This window comes from Gavialis gangeticus, unplaced genomic scaffold (assembly GCF_001723915.1).
Source record: "Gavialis gangeticus isolate Ggan-Ray unplaced genomic scaffold, GavGan_comp1, whole genome shotgun sequence".
In the NCBI taxonomy this organism is placed as follows: Eukaryota; Metazoa; Chordata; order Crocodylia; family Gavialidae; genus Gavialis; species Gavialis gangeticus.
Window position 1 is genome coordinate 136,411,667 of NW_017729022.1, and position 19,695 is coordinate 136,431,361.

The window sequence follows — 19,695 nt, forward strand, 5'->3', positions numbered from 1 at the left end:
TATTTAATTAACCACAATGACCATGTTACTTCCTGTTACTGGTTAACTGTTTTCTTCTAAAATTAAGACCACAGTAAAGTTAAATACCTGCGTATAACACCAAGGGATGTCCTTGATTTAGCACAACATGCTTGTTTTCAAGGATGAATGCAGCTGGAGCCATAAGGGGAAGTTTGTGCTGTCCATTTCTGCCAACATAAAGTGTGTCCAAGTTTCCTTTACTAACTTGATCATGGTCATCGTGGTTAATTAAATAGAAATTGCAGGCATATACTGCAGAGACGTGGAAGAGATCTAAAGGATAAGCTAGTCCAGGGCTGTTCAGATCTGGTGAGGCTCTGGCACTTCACAGGCAAATGGAGTGCAGACATTTCTAGAGTGAGATGTTTTGAGCCACAAATATAGAATGCAAATCTCCTTGTGCACACTGAGCCCAAAACAAAAGAAATAGAGAACCTTTGATTTTGCAAACACAAAATCACTTTGTGGATATTGTGCAATATAACATGACACGTTCTCTCTGTCAAGAATCCACTATTCCTTCGAGGAAGTCTACACACTTCTTTGTACACAAATGCTGAGGTCTCCTGTGAATTTCACTGGGTTCACCTTGGAGTACAAACTGGGTAATCACTGAATTTCTTTCCACTTGTCACACTGGGTGGGATCAAACACATGTAGCAATAGGTGGACGACCCATCCCTAATTCAAGAGACAGTCCCAGAATGGGAACCTCAAGTCCCGGTCCTGGGCTGCATGACTCTGGGACAGCTTTGTCCTGGATTCATGGTATTGTGCAGGGATTGAGAAATGACAGCTTTCCCCTTGCAGGCTGGCAGCATTCCAGCCTGCCAGGGGCTGCTGGAAGCAGGACGCAGGGGGTGCCATGTGTATGTGTGCACCTGCACACATGCACATGGCCGGGAATACAGTCGGGCAGCATGGGCAGCAGCTCCCTTTAGGTAAATCTATGGAGGGGCAGGGGGAGGACAATTCAAGGCCCCCACAGTGAGGGAGGCAGGGGCTGGGGGCACTTTCCAGCCAGGGCAGTGCATGGGGCCGGAGGGTGGAGTGAGATGGACCCACCCGCAGCTTGTCCAGGAAGTGCAGGGCATGGGAGGGGGTGGGGTTCCTCACTGCAGTGCACACCTGTCAGGGAGGGGCATGGGGGCCACATGCCTCCTGATTTGTGCATGGGGCAGGGAAGGGGAGGACCACTGTGGGCTTGGGGAACCCCACCCTGCTGCTCTTCCCCCGTGAGCCCCACGCCACCATGGCAATGTGCCTCTTGCCCACCTGGCAGCAGTGGGGGCAGTACCACCTTTACCACCCGAAGTCCCTCACCTTGCCCCCAGAAGTACTCCTTTCAACAAGGGGTTTTCCCATCTCGGAACTAGACAAATGCCAAATTATATTCTAAGAATCAATCATCTGTTGTGCAGTGTACATACAGGTGAATGCACAATAGCTTAAAATGAAGTCTTACTCTTGTATATAATGGGGGCTGCATATAGGTTTGTGGGGGGCTATGAGTGTGTGGGTATGTGGGGTGTGAGTGGGCATGGGGTTTGTGGGGGGAGGGTGGCTGGAGTGTATGAGGGGGCATGGGGGTCTGCATGTATGGCAGTGTGCGGGGGGATGCATGTGTATGGTGGGGTTTGCATGTGGGACTCACCCTATGAACATTACTTGAACATCCTACGAACACATGGACACTCTGCCCCTGCCTGCACACACAGACAGACACAGACACAAACACATGTACTGGTGCGGCTCCGTGCTCCCCAGTCCAGCAATGCAGCTGGAAGCCTGGCAGAAGTGGTACCAAAGCGGGGCAGGAGCAGGAAGAGAGTGAAATGGCTGGGGCTGGGTAGGGCTAGGCTGCTCAGCTCTGCTGAGGGCTCCCTCTGGGTCCTATGGCCCCTGGCTCCTGTCAGCTTTGACAGGCAGCCAGGAGGAAATAAATATTAATTTACTAGTTTTTTAGGGCCCCCTCGGGCCAGATAGGTGTCCGGGCACGGTGTATCCAGCCCATGGGCCATATTTTGCCCACCCCTGGTCTGGTGGGAGAAAGTAAGGTACTTAACAAACCAAGCCAAAGCTCCAAACATCCAATTTGCCGGTGTCTACAGTTTCTGCAAGCAAACAATGTCTCTGCACTGCAGCCCCAATGACAAGGTCTGCCAGGCAGAATGGAGTAGTTACCTTGGCTAATCAACATATTGTAAAGGAAATTCTCTTGAGGTCCTCTCAACCAAGGAGAACCTCTGTTGAACAGCACTAGAGCAGGGGTTTTCAACTGGCCGCTGGGGTATCCCCACTCCGCTCGCTGACTGGCTGCCAAGGGACTCCTTCCTTCTCAATTGGCCACTGGGGGTACACTGACCCAAAAAGGTTGAAAACCGCTGCACTAGAGGATCACAAATTGTTCTCTATCCCAGTGATTCTCAACTAGGACACAATGAGATTGTTTTAAGGGGGTAACACAATATTAGCATTGTTAGGTGTTCACACAAGACAAACCCAGAGATTTTAAATAGGAATCCATAGTGACAAAAACATTCCAACTTATTGGGCATGCCTACACATGCTTTTATGCACACCTAAACTTAATCTGCATTGCCTTAATGTGCATTTGCCTAATGCACATTAAGGCAATTTAGGTGTGAGTCTACATGTGTATATGCTAAGGTACGATAACATGGTGTGTGGACCAAGTTAGTCCCAAATCAGTCGACATACAAAGTGTTAATGTGCCTTAGCATGTCTGCATGTGCATTAAAGCACTTTAGCTATTTGCACGTAAATTTGATACCTGTTTTTGCAGGTATCAAATTTAGGCATGAATAACCTAAAATCGCCATTTTTAAGGTGTATAAAAGACATGCATGTGAAGACACACCACTAATGCGTCTTAAAAATGGCCAATGTGCCTTAAATCAGCACATGTAGATGCATCCATTGTGGTCCAAGTTCTTTGCAACAGAATTACTTTATTATGTTTTCATAGCCAACAAATGAGTGAAAGCTAAGAGCTGGCATTTTCTGAGGCGTGCCTTGAATCTAACGAGGGGAGATCTTGAGCTTAAGTAGCTCACTCCAGGTGTTCAACAACTATGAAGTCTTAGCCAAACACTCCCATCAAATCTAAGAGAAAAATGTATTTAAGATGAAAGTCATATGAAAGTGGCAAAAAGCTAGGGTGCTCTCAATTCCTACACAAAAGTATCCTGCTAGCAGATACCTTGCTACAATGAACAACTATACAGAAAGGAACAACGAGGAGACAATGAGGCAGCAAAGGCACATTTTGCTCAGTGTCGAAGTGTGAAAAAAGACTGAGATAATCAGGCATCATTAAAAAAATAAAAGCAACAATAAAACACTTTTCATCAAGAACCAGCGGGGAAAACTAGCAGGAGAAATGAGAGATAGTATGGGTCTACTTTGCAACCCGCTACCACATTTAGAATGGACAATAACAGATCCAAGGATTCTACGCTCCTGCTGAGTGCAGCAGTACCCTGGATGGCACTCAAGACAGTGACCTAGGTGGCCTATTTCTTTCACAATTCCCCAGCTTGTCATCTCAATGATCTGAGTTTAAAAATCCCACTGATCTGAGTTAAATTGGATTGGATTAAATCCCCAGGTCTCCTACAGCCCTTCCATGCAAAATCCCTACAGACTCGGTTCTTTTTCAGTAAAATGGAAGACATAATTCTCCCCTTTCTCAAGAGTTGTTTAGGGGAGCAGTTAATTAAGGGCTCAGGAACAGGGGTCTACCCAACTCGAGCTGACAGCCAACCCATGTTGTGGACAGATCACGGGGCTGACCACAATTTTCACAGGCTTATTGTGGTCCCCCCCATGCCTCTGATTGGCCAAGGATCCCTAGTGACCCTGCTCCCTACCACTGATTGGTGGGGAAGGCTGAACATCATATGGCCCCACCCCTTGCTATGGATTGGCTGAGAGGAATGTCCATCATGCAGCTCCACCTCTCATTGATTGGTAAAGAGGGGCAGGACCCCACACCAGGCAGCCCTCCCAGCCAATCAGCAAGGGGCAGGGGTGGCAGTCATCTTGCCTGCTTTTGTGCTTTTGTGTTAGGCTGTACAGCCAGGAGAATTGCTGGCTCCCACTAGGAAGCCAGCATTTTATTTTTAGTAAGACTTTTTCGGTTTCATTCTTGTTTTTTCTGCAGATTTTGCAGAGATCACCTGTTTTCACACTTTTTATGAAATCTGTGAAATCACTATTTGAGTAAGTCCCTACTCATGAATGTTTTAGCTATTATGGTGGTGAGGGCCATGTGAATATATCAATTAATCAAATTGTGACACATGCACATCTTTTCAAGAAAGTAGGCCACTCCACTAGACTGCATGTAACACCACCACAAAGTCACCAGCTCTAAACCTGGAGCTTGGAGTTTGTGGGCTCTCTTCGACCAATGATCTCCACCTCTAGTGATCAACACTTGTTTGGTGGATAGAATGGAAACATAGATGTTATATCACTTTGCAGAGCAGTGCCAACTAAAACTAGACCTTGATCCTCAAAAGTGTCTAACTCCCTGTTCAACTTCAATGGATTTTAGGGACCTTTGAAGATCTGAGCCTTAGCGTTTTACTGATTTGACAGCAGAGGACAGTATACCCCACTGATCCCCAAAGCAGGGAAACCACATTAAAGGGCAGTGCAAGCTTTCCCAAGTGTACACTTAATTAGTATACTTCCTTACTGGCTTGGAGAGACTCACACTTTGGAGGAACGAGAAGGAAGTTCAGTCCATGATATTACTGCTGATACCTTACAATAAGAAAACTAATCAAGCTAGGTGTGTTTTTGTGATGCACAGATCTATATCTGTGGAACAAGCTGGGCCTGCTAAACTTGTGTTACACAAGCCAAAGAAAAACCATGTTCAGTTAGTAACAGTGAGAGAGGTATGGATGGGTAAGATACATGGATATGATGCTTGGACATCAAATTACCATTCCTACCTTGGAACTTACCCACTCCTCCTGGCTCTATTTTATTTTGTTGAGTTCAGTGGTAGCTTCTTTTATACCATATTATTTTATTATTCCTTATTAGCAGGCAATTCATATAATTACTACCATCACAAAAATATTTTAACATTTTTAATATAGTGCTTAAAGAATGCCCTAACACACTTTTATTGTAGGCTACACATTGAACACTTGTTGTTTGTTTGTGTTGAAGCTGGAAATAATTCTCTACAATTAAAACTTCATGATCCTTTCTGTAATTAATGCAGTACAGTCAAAGTCAATTAATGAGCTGTTAAAGGGGCTTAATTTGTCTAAATAGGACACTATTAAGCAAACAAATTATATATTGCCCCTTGCAGACAATACAACACAAATCTACATGGCTGGGACAAGTTAATGAGAATTTGTTTATTTTAAATAAAGGCAATTTACTAACACAAATATGGTCAGAATATGATAGTATCAACCCCAATTCTGACAGCAGTTAACCTGAAGATCTAGTGCCCATCTACACTAGACATTTTGAAAATAGCTTTAGTTCGACTGATTATGTTGCCAAGCGGGATATGAGGTAATTCTTGCACTGCCAACCCTAAGTGGTCCAAAACTTAGAGTGAGGCTCCAAATAACTTCAAGATTTTTAAAGATAATAAATGCCAGGGCTCTTTTCATTTGCTGTTCCAGTTTTTGTATACGTACTTACAAGGTTCTTGCTACAACTATGAAGTCTAGATACTCCGTTTTTGCCCTCACTGCCTTTGAAATGAAAGCTGAGAAACCCTTATAGTCTTATGGTTGGAAGAGCTGAAGATTTAGGAAAAGCAGTACACACTATAAGGCTCCTGACAGAATCACAAGAGGTTTCAACACTGTGCAGTCCATTAAACCAGCAACTCTACCCCGCTTTCAGAAATAAGGTTCTAATTCTCAAATGCACTAAAGTCTCTTTGCATCGTTCTTCCATGAAGCATGTTATTTATGGTTCAAAGTCCTGAGTGTACTGCCAGAGCTGTGTAAAGATTTAATGCGAGTAAGCAGGCTGTGAGCAGTCCTCCCTCTTAATTCCACTGGTCCAGCTCCTCTCTTAGAATGGTAGTCTTGCACACCCAATTTTGCTTTGGTGTAAAATCTTAGAGAGGGAATACAATTAGAAGAAGGTGTGCGGGGTGGTAGCTGTCTCTTTGCACACTTACTTCTAGCGTGCAAAACCTCTCAATTTTTGTGCCAGGCTCCAGGATAAATCCTTGATCCTTTTCACGCTATTCAACTTCTGGGTGTGCCTCCCAGCACCTCCCAATATAGCTAATTGATTGCAATGTTAAGAATACTGGCAGGCTTCATGCTCATGTGACTTCACTGCTGCAGCACTTGAAAGATGTATTTAAGCAATGATATACAGTAGATTACTGTCACAGCAGATTTTTCAGCTCCTTATAGTGCCTAACACCTGGAGTTGTTGAGAGGGAAGAGATTTAATTTCCCTTTGAAAATTTTTTCAATCTTTGAACGTTATCTTTGCTTTCCTTAAAGAAAGGTTAGACGCTGTGCAATTTCTATGCAAATAATTATCTTTGTATTTTAAAATTATTGCTTTCGAGCCATTCTCCCTCTTGCTGCTTCTCACAGAATATTGTTAATTTAAAATGATTGTTAGCATTTTCCTGTCACTGTTGCTACCCACTACACTGCCAGTATATGAGGCTTGATTTATTTTTAATTTCCTGGACGTGCAGTTCTCTGTTGCAACATATTATTTGTTACTGATCAATGATTTTGCTGTGTGCTTCCTTGGAAACAAAGAAGGAAAAGTTACCATTTATCTGGAAAAAAAAAACCCTATTAAATATTAATTAATTATATAATTATTCTATCTGCAGCAGGTTTGCACCAACTTGAAAAGGAGTAGAACTAGAAGCACCAATGATCTAAAATACAGCAATAAAGCTGTTCTTAGCAACCTTCTTGTTTCCATATAGTGAAATTAACCCTAGTACAAAGGACCAGATCATTGTATTAGTGCTAAAAAGGAGTGACTGGAGCCTCTTCATTTCGTGTGCAACAAAGTTAATTTGCAAGCTACCCTGCATATACCAAGAGGACTGAGTTAAGAGAACGAGTTAGAGGATCTTCTTTTACACGAAACTTGTGCCAAGCAATATTGTGTATCAGTACCTACTGTGCCAGCCCATACTCACTGCCTTCCTGAGTTCAGTGGAAGATCACAGTATCATAGGAAAGTAGGGCTGGAAGGAACCTCACAAGGTCATTTAGTCCAGCCCTCTGCTCAAAGCAGTTGGTTCATTCATTCTGAGACTTTGACGGTCACTCCCACCCATTTTGCCTTTTTTCCCCAAGAAATTAGTTGTTACTTTCTCAGTGGCCTCCCTAAAAGAGGATTATTGTTCTTCTTGGTAGGCAATGGCCTGTGATCCCTTGAAAGTATCAAATAAGTCTGCTCAAGACAGTGCAATATTTCAGGCAAGTACCTGTCCAACCTGCTCTGGAAAATTTCCAGGGATAGCAAGTCCATAACTTCTTGACCACACTCACAGTCACAAAGTTCCTCCTAATCTCAAAGCTAAATCTCCTCTGCTGCGGCTTGGGGCCAATGCTCCTAGTCCTGTCCCCTACAAAGAAAAGATTATTTCCATTCTCATTATAATTGCCCTTCAGAAAAGGCTCTTCAGCTCCTCATAAAAGTCAATCCTCCCAAGTCTTTTTCCAATTTGTTCATATCCTTCATGAAGCATGAGACCCAAAACTGGATACAGAACTCTAGTGATGCCACACTAGTGCTGAATAGGGTGAAAGAATCAATTCCACCGATTTGGAAGTGATGCTCCTGTTTATACATCCCGGTATACCGCTAGTCTTTTTTGCAAGAAGAGCACACTGCTGGTTCATATTCAGCTTTGGGTCTACCATAACCCCCAGGTCCTTCTCTGCAGTACAGCAGCCTAGCTGGTCATTCTCCAGCCTGTATCTGCATATGCAAGTATTGCATCCCAAATGCAGGACTTTGCACTTGTCTTTGCTGAATTTCACCCGACTGATTGTGGACTGTTTTTCTAGTCGATCCAAATCATTCTAGATCCTAGCCCTACCCTCCAGAGAGTCTACAACTCCACCCAATTTGGTGTCAGCTGCAAATTTGCTAAATGTGTTCTCAATCTCATCATCCATATTATTAATGAAGACATTAAACAATACTGGATCCAGGACAGTCCCCTAGGGAACCCCACTTGATACCTCCTGCAACTAGGCATTGAGCTGTTGATGACTATCTGTTGAACACAATGATCTAACTAGTTATTTATCCACCTTGCAGTACTTTCATACAGTCTGTATAATGGCACATAACATATTCATTTACATATAACTAACATATTTTCCCCAAAATCAGATGGGGGCAACTAAGATGCACATTATATGCAACCCCCACATGCTGGCTCCTGAGCCATATGCTGGGTTAGATACAGCTTGCCAAGTCCTAGACTATGCACTAGCTGGAGTCAGTGCTAGTGCAGTCAATCAGACCCGGCCCATGCAGCTCCAGCACCAGCTGGACTGGGCCAGCCCACATAGCTCCACAGCCAGCGCCAGCCAAATCAGGCCTGACCAGCAGCTCTGGCCCCAATGCTGGTACAACTGGGCCCTGCCAAATGACATCAGGGCAACTGTATGGTCCCAACTGCAGCACACAACTCCTCAACCCTGGTGTATGTCACCCAGCAGCAATGCATTCTGGGACATGCTATATATGAGAAAATACAGTACACCTTGCAAATTCATGAAGATAAACAGATAGAAAGATTTGTTTTGTATTTTTTATTCTGATGCCTAAAACCCAGCCTCCGATGAAACATGCCTAATTTCCAAGTTCAATTATTTACACCTGCAAATCTCATCCTTTGGGCACCATTCCAAGAAAGTACTTAAGCACATGCATTAACTGAGACTTTAAGTTAGGCATATCCTTAAGTGTTTTGCTGATCAGGGCTTTAAATATCTAAGCACTTGATTTCCCCAACCATGCCATGAAATTGAGACTTGGATGTCTAAGTGACCTGCTTTCTGGACATAACCATTTGCACCTGAAACTTTACTCCTATAAAATTACTTCAGCACAAACCACTATGCTTGATAAAGTAAAATAACTAACTAATCAAATCTTTTCATATTTTTTTCCAGTTAAACACAGCTACCCGAAGTAATTAGAAATAATTGCTGATATTTCTAGATGAAGCTGATGGATATCACAAACACTGCAGGGCAAACTCAGAGAATAATCCCATCTTTTCAGTCTGTACAAATGAGAAAGGCTTATCTTCCATCTAAATCTCAAAAATATCAATTAAAAAAAATCATATCAGAGGGGTAATGGCAGCACTACATGCACAGGATTAACAAAATATAAAACTAAGGTATCCTCCTCAATTTAACCCATGATGTAATAGTTCTTATAAGGAATATTCTGATATGTTCAGTTAGCCGCTTTTCCAGTGCCTGGAATGCAGCGATGGGAAATCAGGGTAGAACTTCAGCCTTTTACATGTGCTCCTCTGAAGTGCTTCTTAAAATAAAGCTTTCTGACCCCCGAGGCATTAATCTGGGAATTTGCTCATGACAGCAGAACCGCTGAAATCCAAGGGAGCGTTTGAGAGTGGCTGCACAGCACAGTCAAGCACTGGGCTCCTAATCCGGTTCTTAGAGCTAAATCCTGCCTTTGGAAACAAGCCTGGTACCCAAGGATGTCAAAGGAAGTTGCCAGTAAATTCCATACTTTCAGCATATTGCACAAGTATATTACGTATACTAAACACAAATTTCCCAGCATACATTCAGTCACCATTCAGTCATTATGACCTCTATTGTGGGGTGAGAAAGGGGCTAGAGCTCTCACATGATCTGAATTTACATTGTAGCTAATACCCTTCTAAACCCTCCATATCCCACTCCCTTTGTTGGTTCTACCTTGCAGGTGGAAAGCCTTTTTGTACAAAAAGTTTTGATTTCAACAATTTGGAAGTTTTTACTGAAAAATGTTTAGCTGAAAAATTTCAGATGCATCAAAAGCTTAGGCTCTTGAAGCAAAAAGTGGAGAGGGCATATATTCTTAGCTGAATATATGCTTATCACTCCCACCGATGCTAACAAGAACTCTGTGTGCACATAACTGGGAACTAATATGGATTAAATTTAGAATACAAGTATAATTTTAAAAGCATCTAATCTCACTGAAAGTTAAAGGATTTAGGAGCCCCAGACACTTAAGACACTTGAGAACATTCTCTCTCTGTTTTTGTCTAAACAAATTAATTTCTTTAGTAAGTGAATTTTAAAAAGGGAAAACACCTCTACCTCTTCACATTAAAAGCAGCACAGGCAATTTCAATTAAATTGATTTTTTTTTATTAGACAAGTCAGTCAGGCAATAATTACTACAGCCCTCCTGGGTTTATAGTGATGAACCATTATATTTGTAGTGGATAGTTAAATACAGTTTTTACATGTTGATATAATAGTTTTATTACTTTATTAAATATTCATTTCCAGAGGATTGCCCTGTACACAAAGGATTTATAGAATCACTTTGTAATATACACATTCTATCAGCAGATTTCTCAAGTCTTCATGTTTGGTGTAATTCAGAAGAATGGGCTGTTCACAAGTGCATGAATTTGGAATCATTCATAGTTTTTTAAAATGCTGTATTAGCCCCACATTCGTAACACACTGGAGTTCCTGAGTATGTAAGAAATGTCAAATGTACCAGCTTTCTGTAGTTCTCAGTTAAAGGATAATTAAGTCTCCAGACTGAGAATGAATAAAGTCACAGAAGGGAAGCTGTTCATTTCAGCAGCTGAGGTGGCCAGTGTCTCTGCTGCACTAGGTACGTTAGCTTCATCTTTTATTGTTTGTATTTGTACTAAATACCAGGTACTGTTAGGGCAGCAATGTTACAGGATTCTGTGCAAGAGAATAACTATTGCAGCATTGCTCAGTTTTCTGACATGGATTCCTCAGTCAGTTCAGAGTGAAATTGTCAGGAACAATTGCATTGCACAGCGGGCTGTGGACTATGCTTTCTCTGTTCTCTCTAACTTTTAAAAGCCATTCAAGAAAGAAAAAAAAAAAGGTGCAGCGTTTGATGCCAGTAGTCTGGGTGTCTAAAGGCTAAGCACTCAAAATATAGTTGGGCTTCTAAAGCGACTCTGAGGGCAAGTCTATACTATGCCTGTGCCACGCTCAAGGATGTCATCATCATCATCACCAAGGCCACTCCTGACATACATTTTTGCACAAACTCATTGTTTTTCAATAAAGAAACCTCACCATTTCTTTTCAGAAAGGGAATTAAGCTTCCAGGCCCCAAACCTTAATTGATTTTTGTACTTTGCTTTATTTGTCTTTTTCCAATCTGCAAGTCCCTAGCATATCTGACATTAGTTACTGTTAGCACAGACATTCTTGACTTCAGTTTTCTGTTGAACAAAACATCAACAGGTACCATTTTGAAATCTATTGGTGTTAGAAGTGAATCAGACTCTGGCTCCATATGCTTTTCTGCTTCAGGCCTCTCTTTGGTAGTGAAGCCAAAATAGCCCCCACATATAGAGCATCAGCGAACTCAACACTGGATGACTTTGCTCCAGTTCATGGTTGCCTTCCACCCAGTTTGCCCACTCGTGTGGAACACCATGGGCCAGAAGGCGGAAGGAGCAAGGAGGAAAAGAGGCAGACCACACCTGCACTGCACTGCATTGCCTGGGCAAGCTCTGCTGCACATGACCCCTGCCTCCCTCCCCTATCCCCGGCTGGCTCCCAGGAACTTGTGCACAGGCCCCCCCCATACACATGGGCATACCCCCCGCACCACACACACACTATAAAAGAATATAGTTTTGAGCCATTATGCAATCGCCTCTATACAACTCTACTAAAAAAACCCATAAATCAGGACAAAAATATATTTTTTGAAATAAAACATGTTATAGTAGATGCTTGTTTTTTAGTATATGATTTGTTTTTTAGCTATAATTTGTTAAAATTATATCTTTTGAAAGATTCTGTGTGTGCAGCCCTTGACAGCTCACCAAAATGTGTTAAGTGGCCTGCCAGGTGAAATCACTGCCCACCCCTGGTCTATCCACATACATCTGTATGAGGAGCTCAGGCCCAAAAGACAAAGTCATCAAAACCAAATCATTGACATTCTGGGAGACTTTTGGTGCTAAATCTCTGTGCCCTACTTTTCCTTTTTCCTACCCTTTGTCAGTTTTAAATGCTCAGAGTAGAGTCTTTGTGGAAGCTGTCCTTACACTCATGGGCATGGGAAGACATGATGCTGCCCCTATTGAAGTAAATTAAAGAATTGTCACACATGCCAAAATAACACAGCAGTATGGGCAGCAGAGCACGGCCTGTATTATAGTTCATGTTGGTTCCCTCTTTGTTATCATGTACTGTGTCGTACACTGCCAGATCCGATCCATCAATGCTGTAGGGCTAAGATTAGACTGAAGGCATGTTTATGAGGTAAACTTGCTTTGCCAGGTAACAGTGCCCTCAAGCACACCCTGCTGCTCCAGGCAGATTGCTTCCTGTTTTGTAGGCAACAGAATTGTGCCTATGCAGTACTTTGGATGGGCTAATAACACTGATGGGTGAATGTGCCGATTAGCTTGCTTCCTGCAAATTAGCCTGCTTGCAGCATTATGCAATGCAGCTAAATTTACCAAACAGACTTAACTTGAGACCCATTACATGCATTTTGTAAGTTCCCTTGAGACCAATTCAAGATGACTCAGAACAGGGCAGAAGACAGTTTAAACCCCTGACCCTGAACTACTTATGCACAGAGTAAAATTCATAGGTCTCTTAATCTCCATGGGGGTATTTCAGCAAATACTGGTAATGGTGACTAAGGCTAGGGACAGACATTCAAAAAGCCTGAGCCTCAATTGATTCAATCTTTGCAGGTTAGTCTAACGAGGCTAGGCTGAAGCAGTTTGTAACTGCACAGACATCCCCTCTGGACTGAGGAAATGCAGACATGCCTGCAGTGGCTCAGACTAGAAGCTGGGGGTAGGGGGCGTGCTAGAGCAGCTCTCCCTTCCCTCCAATAGTGCTGAGCTGAGGGGGATGCAGCCGGGCCCCTGCAGGATGCTCCGATTAGGGAGGGGTTTCCCCCTCATTGATAACAACATTTTTCAGCGCTGTTATTAGCATTTAACACCCCATCAGAAAACAAAAGCCTCTCTCATTAGTTCAAGCTCTTCTTAAACAACTTTTTCCAAGGTAGGAACAGAGGGATGTTACCAGCTACCTGTTGATTAGCTCCAAAAACCCTTAAGTGGACACCATCCTGACTGCCTTTGCCCTGTCTGACTTACGTAGGCACCACTCAGCATTAGCTAGCATACTACATGCTGGCTGCGGTCTGCTGTGGGAGGGAAAGGGGAATCCCTACTTGAGCAGCAAGTAGTGGAGGGGGGAGGGGTGCAGAGGAAGCCAGGCAGACACTGCTGTGCCTGCCATCTCTCCCAGAGCACCAGCCAGGAAGCAGAGGGGTGGTGCCAGCCCAGCTCTCTGGAGCAGAGAGCCCCACTCAAAGCTGCAAAACGTCTGGGATGCTGGGGGACTCTGGTTTAAGTTAAACCAGGAAGCAGTCTGAGACGGACATTGCATAAACTGGTTTGACTCAAATCAGTTAAGTCTGATACTATATTGAACTGGGTTCATCTCAAACCAGTTTCAGCCATTTTCAAACTGGTCTACGTGCACCGAATATCTGTTCCGTTACAAGTTTAAACTAGTTTCTGATCACTTAAGCCGGTGTATGTGCAATGTCTGTCCCCAGCCTAAAAGTCACCTGTGAAGACCACTGATTTGTCTCCAACTGACTTCATTGGGTGTCTTGAACATGATGTGGGTGGCCAGCTGTGGCCTTGAGAATCCATGTTTTCTCCAGCAATCTTTCTGATTAAGAAAAAGAGAGGAAAACAGCCAGACTTGCAACTGTATCTTTGAGCAGATTTTGACCTAAACTAACCAAATGGAAATTTCACAGCACTTCAAAAGTGGCTGGCAATTTTGATAATGCTCTTAAAAAAAAAAAAAAAAAAATCAATGGAACTTATTATAATAATGAACTTATTTCAAGACAGAAGTCCAAATAATACCTGCCTGGAATATTTTGCAACAGCCAGCTTTTGCAATGATAAGTAAGGCCTTGTGGGCAGGTCCATCTGCCAGCCTGCTGGAAATGGCAACATGTAAAACAACAAAACAAACCCCCAAATCTACGCTTTTTCCCCAGTGATAATGCATCCAAGTCTCCAGCTGGCTTCTCAGTTACTGAGAGGCTCCGTGGTTTATGTGAAACGTTATTTCAGAACATTCTCTACTGTTAGTATGAGGGTGAGGAAACATTGTTAAGGCCCTTGTGAAAAATGATAGTCTTTTTATGAGATTCTGACACTGCCCCATGGAAACTGAAGTGCAATAAAAAGGGGAAAAATAACAAATACATCCAAAAAAATCCTTTGTGGTTTTCTTGACACCATGAAAACAGCATGTTTACCAAACTAATTTATTTTCATGGATATGGTTAATCTACTGTTGGCAGAGGCCTAATATGAGACCTGTGCACCACCTTGATGCCACACTCATGCATAATTTATTGGTTGATTAATAAATGGTTTAGGTTTGATTCAAATACTGCCTCATTCATGTAGGGTGGCATTTACCTTTGTGTGGCTGGCATAAAGCTCATGAAATGCATTTAATGCCTGTCTGCTGAAAGTACTTAAATGGTCTCCATTCCTCTAGTATCAGAAGACTTCCCAAGCTCTACCATAGCTTTCCTGTAAGAGTCAGGGAAGTGCTATTATTCCCATTTTTACCGATGGGGAGCTGATGCATAGAATAGGTAAGTGATTTGCCCAAGGTCACACAGGAAGTCTGTGGTCAAATAGGGTAATGAACCCAGGTCTCCAAGTCTCAGAAAAGTACTCTAACCAATGAGCCATTCTAGTGAAACACAACAGCAAGCAGACAGCAGACCAAGACCAGTCCCAGTGCAAGCCCAGTGCCAGCAGTACACTGGCACCAAGCACCACTGGTTGGGGGGGGGGGGTGCCAAATCAAATGGAAGTAATGTTATATCATAGTACATAGCTCTACATATGACTTGCCTGAGTGCCAAAATGTGTGGTTATGGCTCTGCTCAATACTCTAAAGCTAAGGGAAGCCAGCACTGCCTTTACCCAGATAGAACTACCTTGGTCCCTGTGTTAATCCCAATAAATTTAAAAGAGCAAATTAAACCTCTAGGCTAGGGACAGACTTTCATAAAGCCTGAGCCTGAATTGATTCAATCTTTGCAGGTTAGTTTAACCTGGCTAGGCTAAATCAGTTTTGTAACCAGACAGACATCCCAGAAATATAGGCACGTGCCTGCAGTGGCTCAGGCTAGAAGCTGGGGTGAGGGAAGGGGAGGGTGCTAGAGCAGCCCTCCCTTCCCTTCTACAGGGCTGAGCTGAGGGGGGTGTGGTCAGGCCCCAAAAGGGCACTCTGATTATCCCCCTCCCCCACTCCTAAGCAGCCCAGGAGGGAATGTTTATCACCTCTAACTCAGTGTTCAATAACACATTAAGAAAACAAAGCCTCTCTCCGTTAACTAATGGAGCTCTTCTTAAACAGCTCTTCCAAGGAAGGACATTAAGCTACCTGTTGATTAACTCCAAAAAGCCTGTCTGCCTGTTGTCTCCCAGAGCATGGCTCATGCCAGCATGTGGTCTGCTACCTAATGCTCAGGTGTCTGTGTAAGGCAGAGGGGTGGGGGGAATAATCCCCTCTTAGCAGGGAGAAGCCAGGCAGACACTCGGTGCTTGCAAGCCTCTGCCGGAGCTCTGGCCAGGGAGCAGAGGGGAGGGGACATCTCTGCTGTGGAGCAGAGAGCCCCACCCAGCCCAGAAAGCATGCCAGGATGCTGAAAGTGTCTGGTTAATCTTAAACCAGCAAAAGGTCTAGGACAGACATTGCATAAACCACTTTGACCAAATCAGTTAAGTCTGATACTGCATTCAACCAGGTTTCTCTCAAACTGGTTTCAGCCATTTTCAAATCAGTTTATGTGCATTGAACATCTGTTCTGTTACAGGTTTAAACTAGTTTCTGATCACTTAAACCAGTTTACATATAATGTCTGTCCCTAGTCCTAGTCAGTGAAAGAAATACTGTTTTCTTTACATTTGGCCTTACTTCATCATCAGTTTGTAGCTGTAAGACTAATTCAAGTTCTGAAAATGGAAAAGTTTGAGTACAGGGGACATTTCTTGGGTGTTAGTCAAGGAAATGCCAGGTTAGATTGTACAACTGCATTCCTAGCATTAAGACACTAGGACTGCTTCACAAGCACACAGCAGCAGCAGTCTGTCTGTCAGACTGCACCAACTGAAAGGTCATTGCTTAATCTTCCCACCATCCTGGGATATACTGGGAACGTAACATAGAAGAGCAAATAGAGTTTAAAAGTGGGAACAAGTGAAAAATGACGCAGTGACCCTTTCACCCAGTGCCTTACTGGAAGCCAAGTGAAGTCCTAACTAGTTAAATGGAATAATTGTACTAGAAGAGAAACAAAGGAGAGAGGCCGGCATTGTCCTTCATCTTTCTCCACACAATCCTTTGCCAGGAGTCAGGGAATGAAAACAGCCCCAAGCTGAGGAAGGAAGGAGTACAAGAAGCAAGTCCTCCTAAACTTGGGTAGCTAACTGTAACAACGGGGCATGCTCGGGGCCAGATCTCATGCCAGCCTGCCCACCTGTTTCTATGGGCAACTGCCCGCTTCCTCTCCTGCCATACCTTGATAATATATAATTATGTTGTTAATTGGGCAGGAGCCTGCCCATTCTTGCCCTGATGCTAGGGGGCACTATCTGCAGCTCTGTTCCTCCCCTACACTGCAGCCCAAGCCTCGCAGATGGCATCCACAGTTCTTAACACCACTGGCCCCACACTGGGCCCCAGAATTCTCCAATCCGGACCCAACCAGGTCCCTCCAATCAGGCAGCCTACTTTGCCCTCATTCGGGGCTGCCTAGCTCCCTGAACTCTTCCCTCTCTCGGGTGTGCCCCCTTCCCCCCCAGAACGTTTGGCCATACAGGCCCTGGCCTAACCTCCAGGGCCAGTCAGAAACCCCAGGCCCTCAGCTCTGGGCGTCCTTCGCAGTGGGCCCCTGGCCCTTTTGACCCTTCCAGTCCTGGCCCCAGAACTGGCCAGTCAAGGATGTTTTGAGTCAGGCCTCTGAGCCTCTAGCCCACTCCCTAACCTGGGTCCACCTTCTTGGCCCTGCTATGAGCTAACCCACCTGGTTGTGGCAGCTGGGGTTATTAAAGTGCCCTGAGCTGCCTTTCACTGGGGTAGTAACTGGCCTGGTATTTCTTGGAGACTCCTATGCCACTGGGACTCCACCAGCCCACCCACTCCATGTAGGGTGCAGTTTTAGGTCATGCCCAGGAGCCTCCAAACCATCCCCTTAAGCTCCTGCCCTTACCTCCAGGATGTTGCATTTAGCCTTGCAGCCAGGCGATGTTTCTGCCTCCTTTGCCAGCAGCAAACTACTCTATTTATATAGGCTGTCAGAGAGCTAAAATGGCCACTGCAATCAAGCAGCTGCTGGCTGCTTGGCTTGGCCTTTAAAGTGGCAGGCACCAACAGTGCCCTGCCACACTAATGAATTGACACCCAAGGTACAGACAAGGAAAGAGCATTTGACAATGCCATTCTCCCTGTGGAAGTGTGACAGCATCCTTCAAAGTGTTATGTGGTCGCATGCACTGCCCACCTTTTGGGTCACCAAGCAATCCAACATGGAAGCAGAGCTAAGTTTTCAGTGGAAGGTTAAGGAGGACCCATCCAACACTGAACCTAAAACAGGTCACTGGAGAACACTGTTTAAGACTCCTGGTATTCTCTTCATCTATCAGTGTGCATGCTAACTAGCTGAGCCAAAGCCCTTTAGAATCAATTGATTCAATGTAGTTCTGGCTCAGGCTCAATAGGAGTACTGCTAAGGCAGGTTTCAGAGCCCTGCAGACAGTCATGGCTTTTAACTACAGTTCTTCCCTGAGTTTCAAGACACAATTCATTCATGACCAACATATTCCCACCCCCATTCCCAGGGGCGGCAGTCAATCACAAAGCAGCATAATCAATGGGAAGAAGACTGAATCAATCATTGGAAGACAAGATGCACATATTCCAAAAGAGCCTGGTAAGTGTATTTTACAGAAGCTGGGCTAAAATTCTGAACCCACTGACACCTATTGATTTGAATGGGTCTGGACTAAATGATCTTCATTAAAAATAAGAACATATATCGAATAGTTTGCACTGCCCAAAATATGTAGACTAGCATGGTAGGCCACAGTTTGCACAGGACTCCATTGACTTCAGTGGGATTTGGATCAGGCCCAGTCCATATCAACTAAAATCTCTGAAAATTACCTGCTAATTTAAGTCCCTGAGCCAAACAGAGATGGGATTCCATCTAAAGTGAGTTCCCATTAGATTGAGCAGCTCCCTATGATGTGTGGCTGGAAAGTATAGATATTGTTCCTGTTTCATTTAGTCAACTCTGAAGGAGTCTGGGCCAATTTGCAGTGCTTCTCCACCGTCCGACATTTTTTCCTTATTTTTGGAGTTCTTTTCAGGGACTTAAGAGCATTACAAATGTTTTGTCTGTCCATACCCAAAGGGTTATTTCCTCTGAGTTACAGTTTCACTGGAGCATGAAGATCTGCATGTATAACTCTATGCATACAGAGATACAAAAATTCCTCTCTAATAGCTGCTGCTGACAATACTTCGAAGATTACACTGTAGTGCCTGAGACTTTAAAATCTTTCATCAGTCTGGAACAGCTCTTTTTGTTTTGTTACCACTGTCCTTTCCCAATGAAACTATAAACTCTTTCTTAATTGAATTTGACAACTGAAAAGTAAATAAATTTCAAATAACAAATGGTCCCCAAGCCTTCCCTGCAGCAAGGTGAGAGAGATCTAATGGAACTTTAGCTCAAATGCCAAACCAGAACAACAAAGAAGATGAGTTGAAAATACCTACATTTATTAAGTTCCTCCAGGAACTGTTCAGTTCTGTGAAAACTTTCTTCATTGCTTTTTCAGCCATTAAAAAAAAATATTGGCTCATTATTCTTTCAATGATATAAACTTGGACAAATTTGCTACTAGTGTAACCTAACATTGCTTTGTTGGGGGTCAATGGACCACAACCAAATTATTAGAGGTGCACCGATACATTGGTCTGATATTGGATTGGCACTGATATAAAGAAAATTGATCATATTTGAAATCGGCCTGATGCAACCGATAATTTGTCCAATAAATGCCTGTGCATGCGTGCAGCTACAGCACAGCATGTAGGCAGCCTGGAGAGCTGTGGTGGAAGGGGGAGAGAGAAGGAGAAAGGGGCATGGGAGAGCCAGGAGAGGTGCAGAGTCGGCAGGATGCTGCCTGAGACCAGAAGTGCAGCCAGAATGGGGCTGCGGTGAAAAAAAAAGTTGCACCAAAGACAGAAGAGGGGAAACCGCAACGGGCTGGGGGAGAGCTGGGGCCAGCACCAGCACCAGCACGGACGTGCTTTA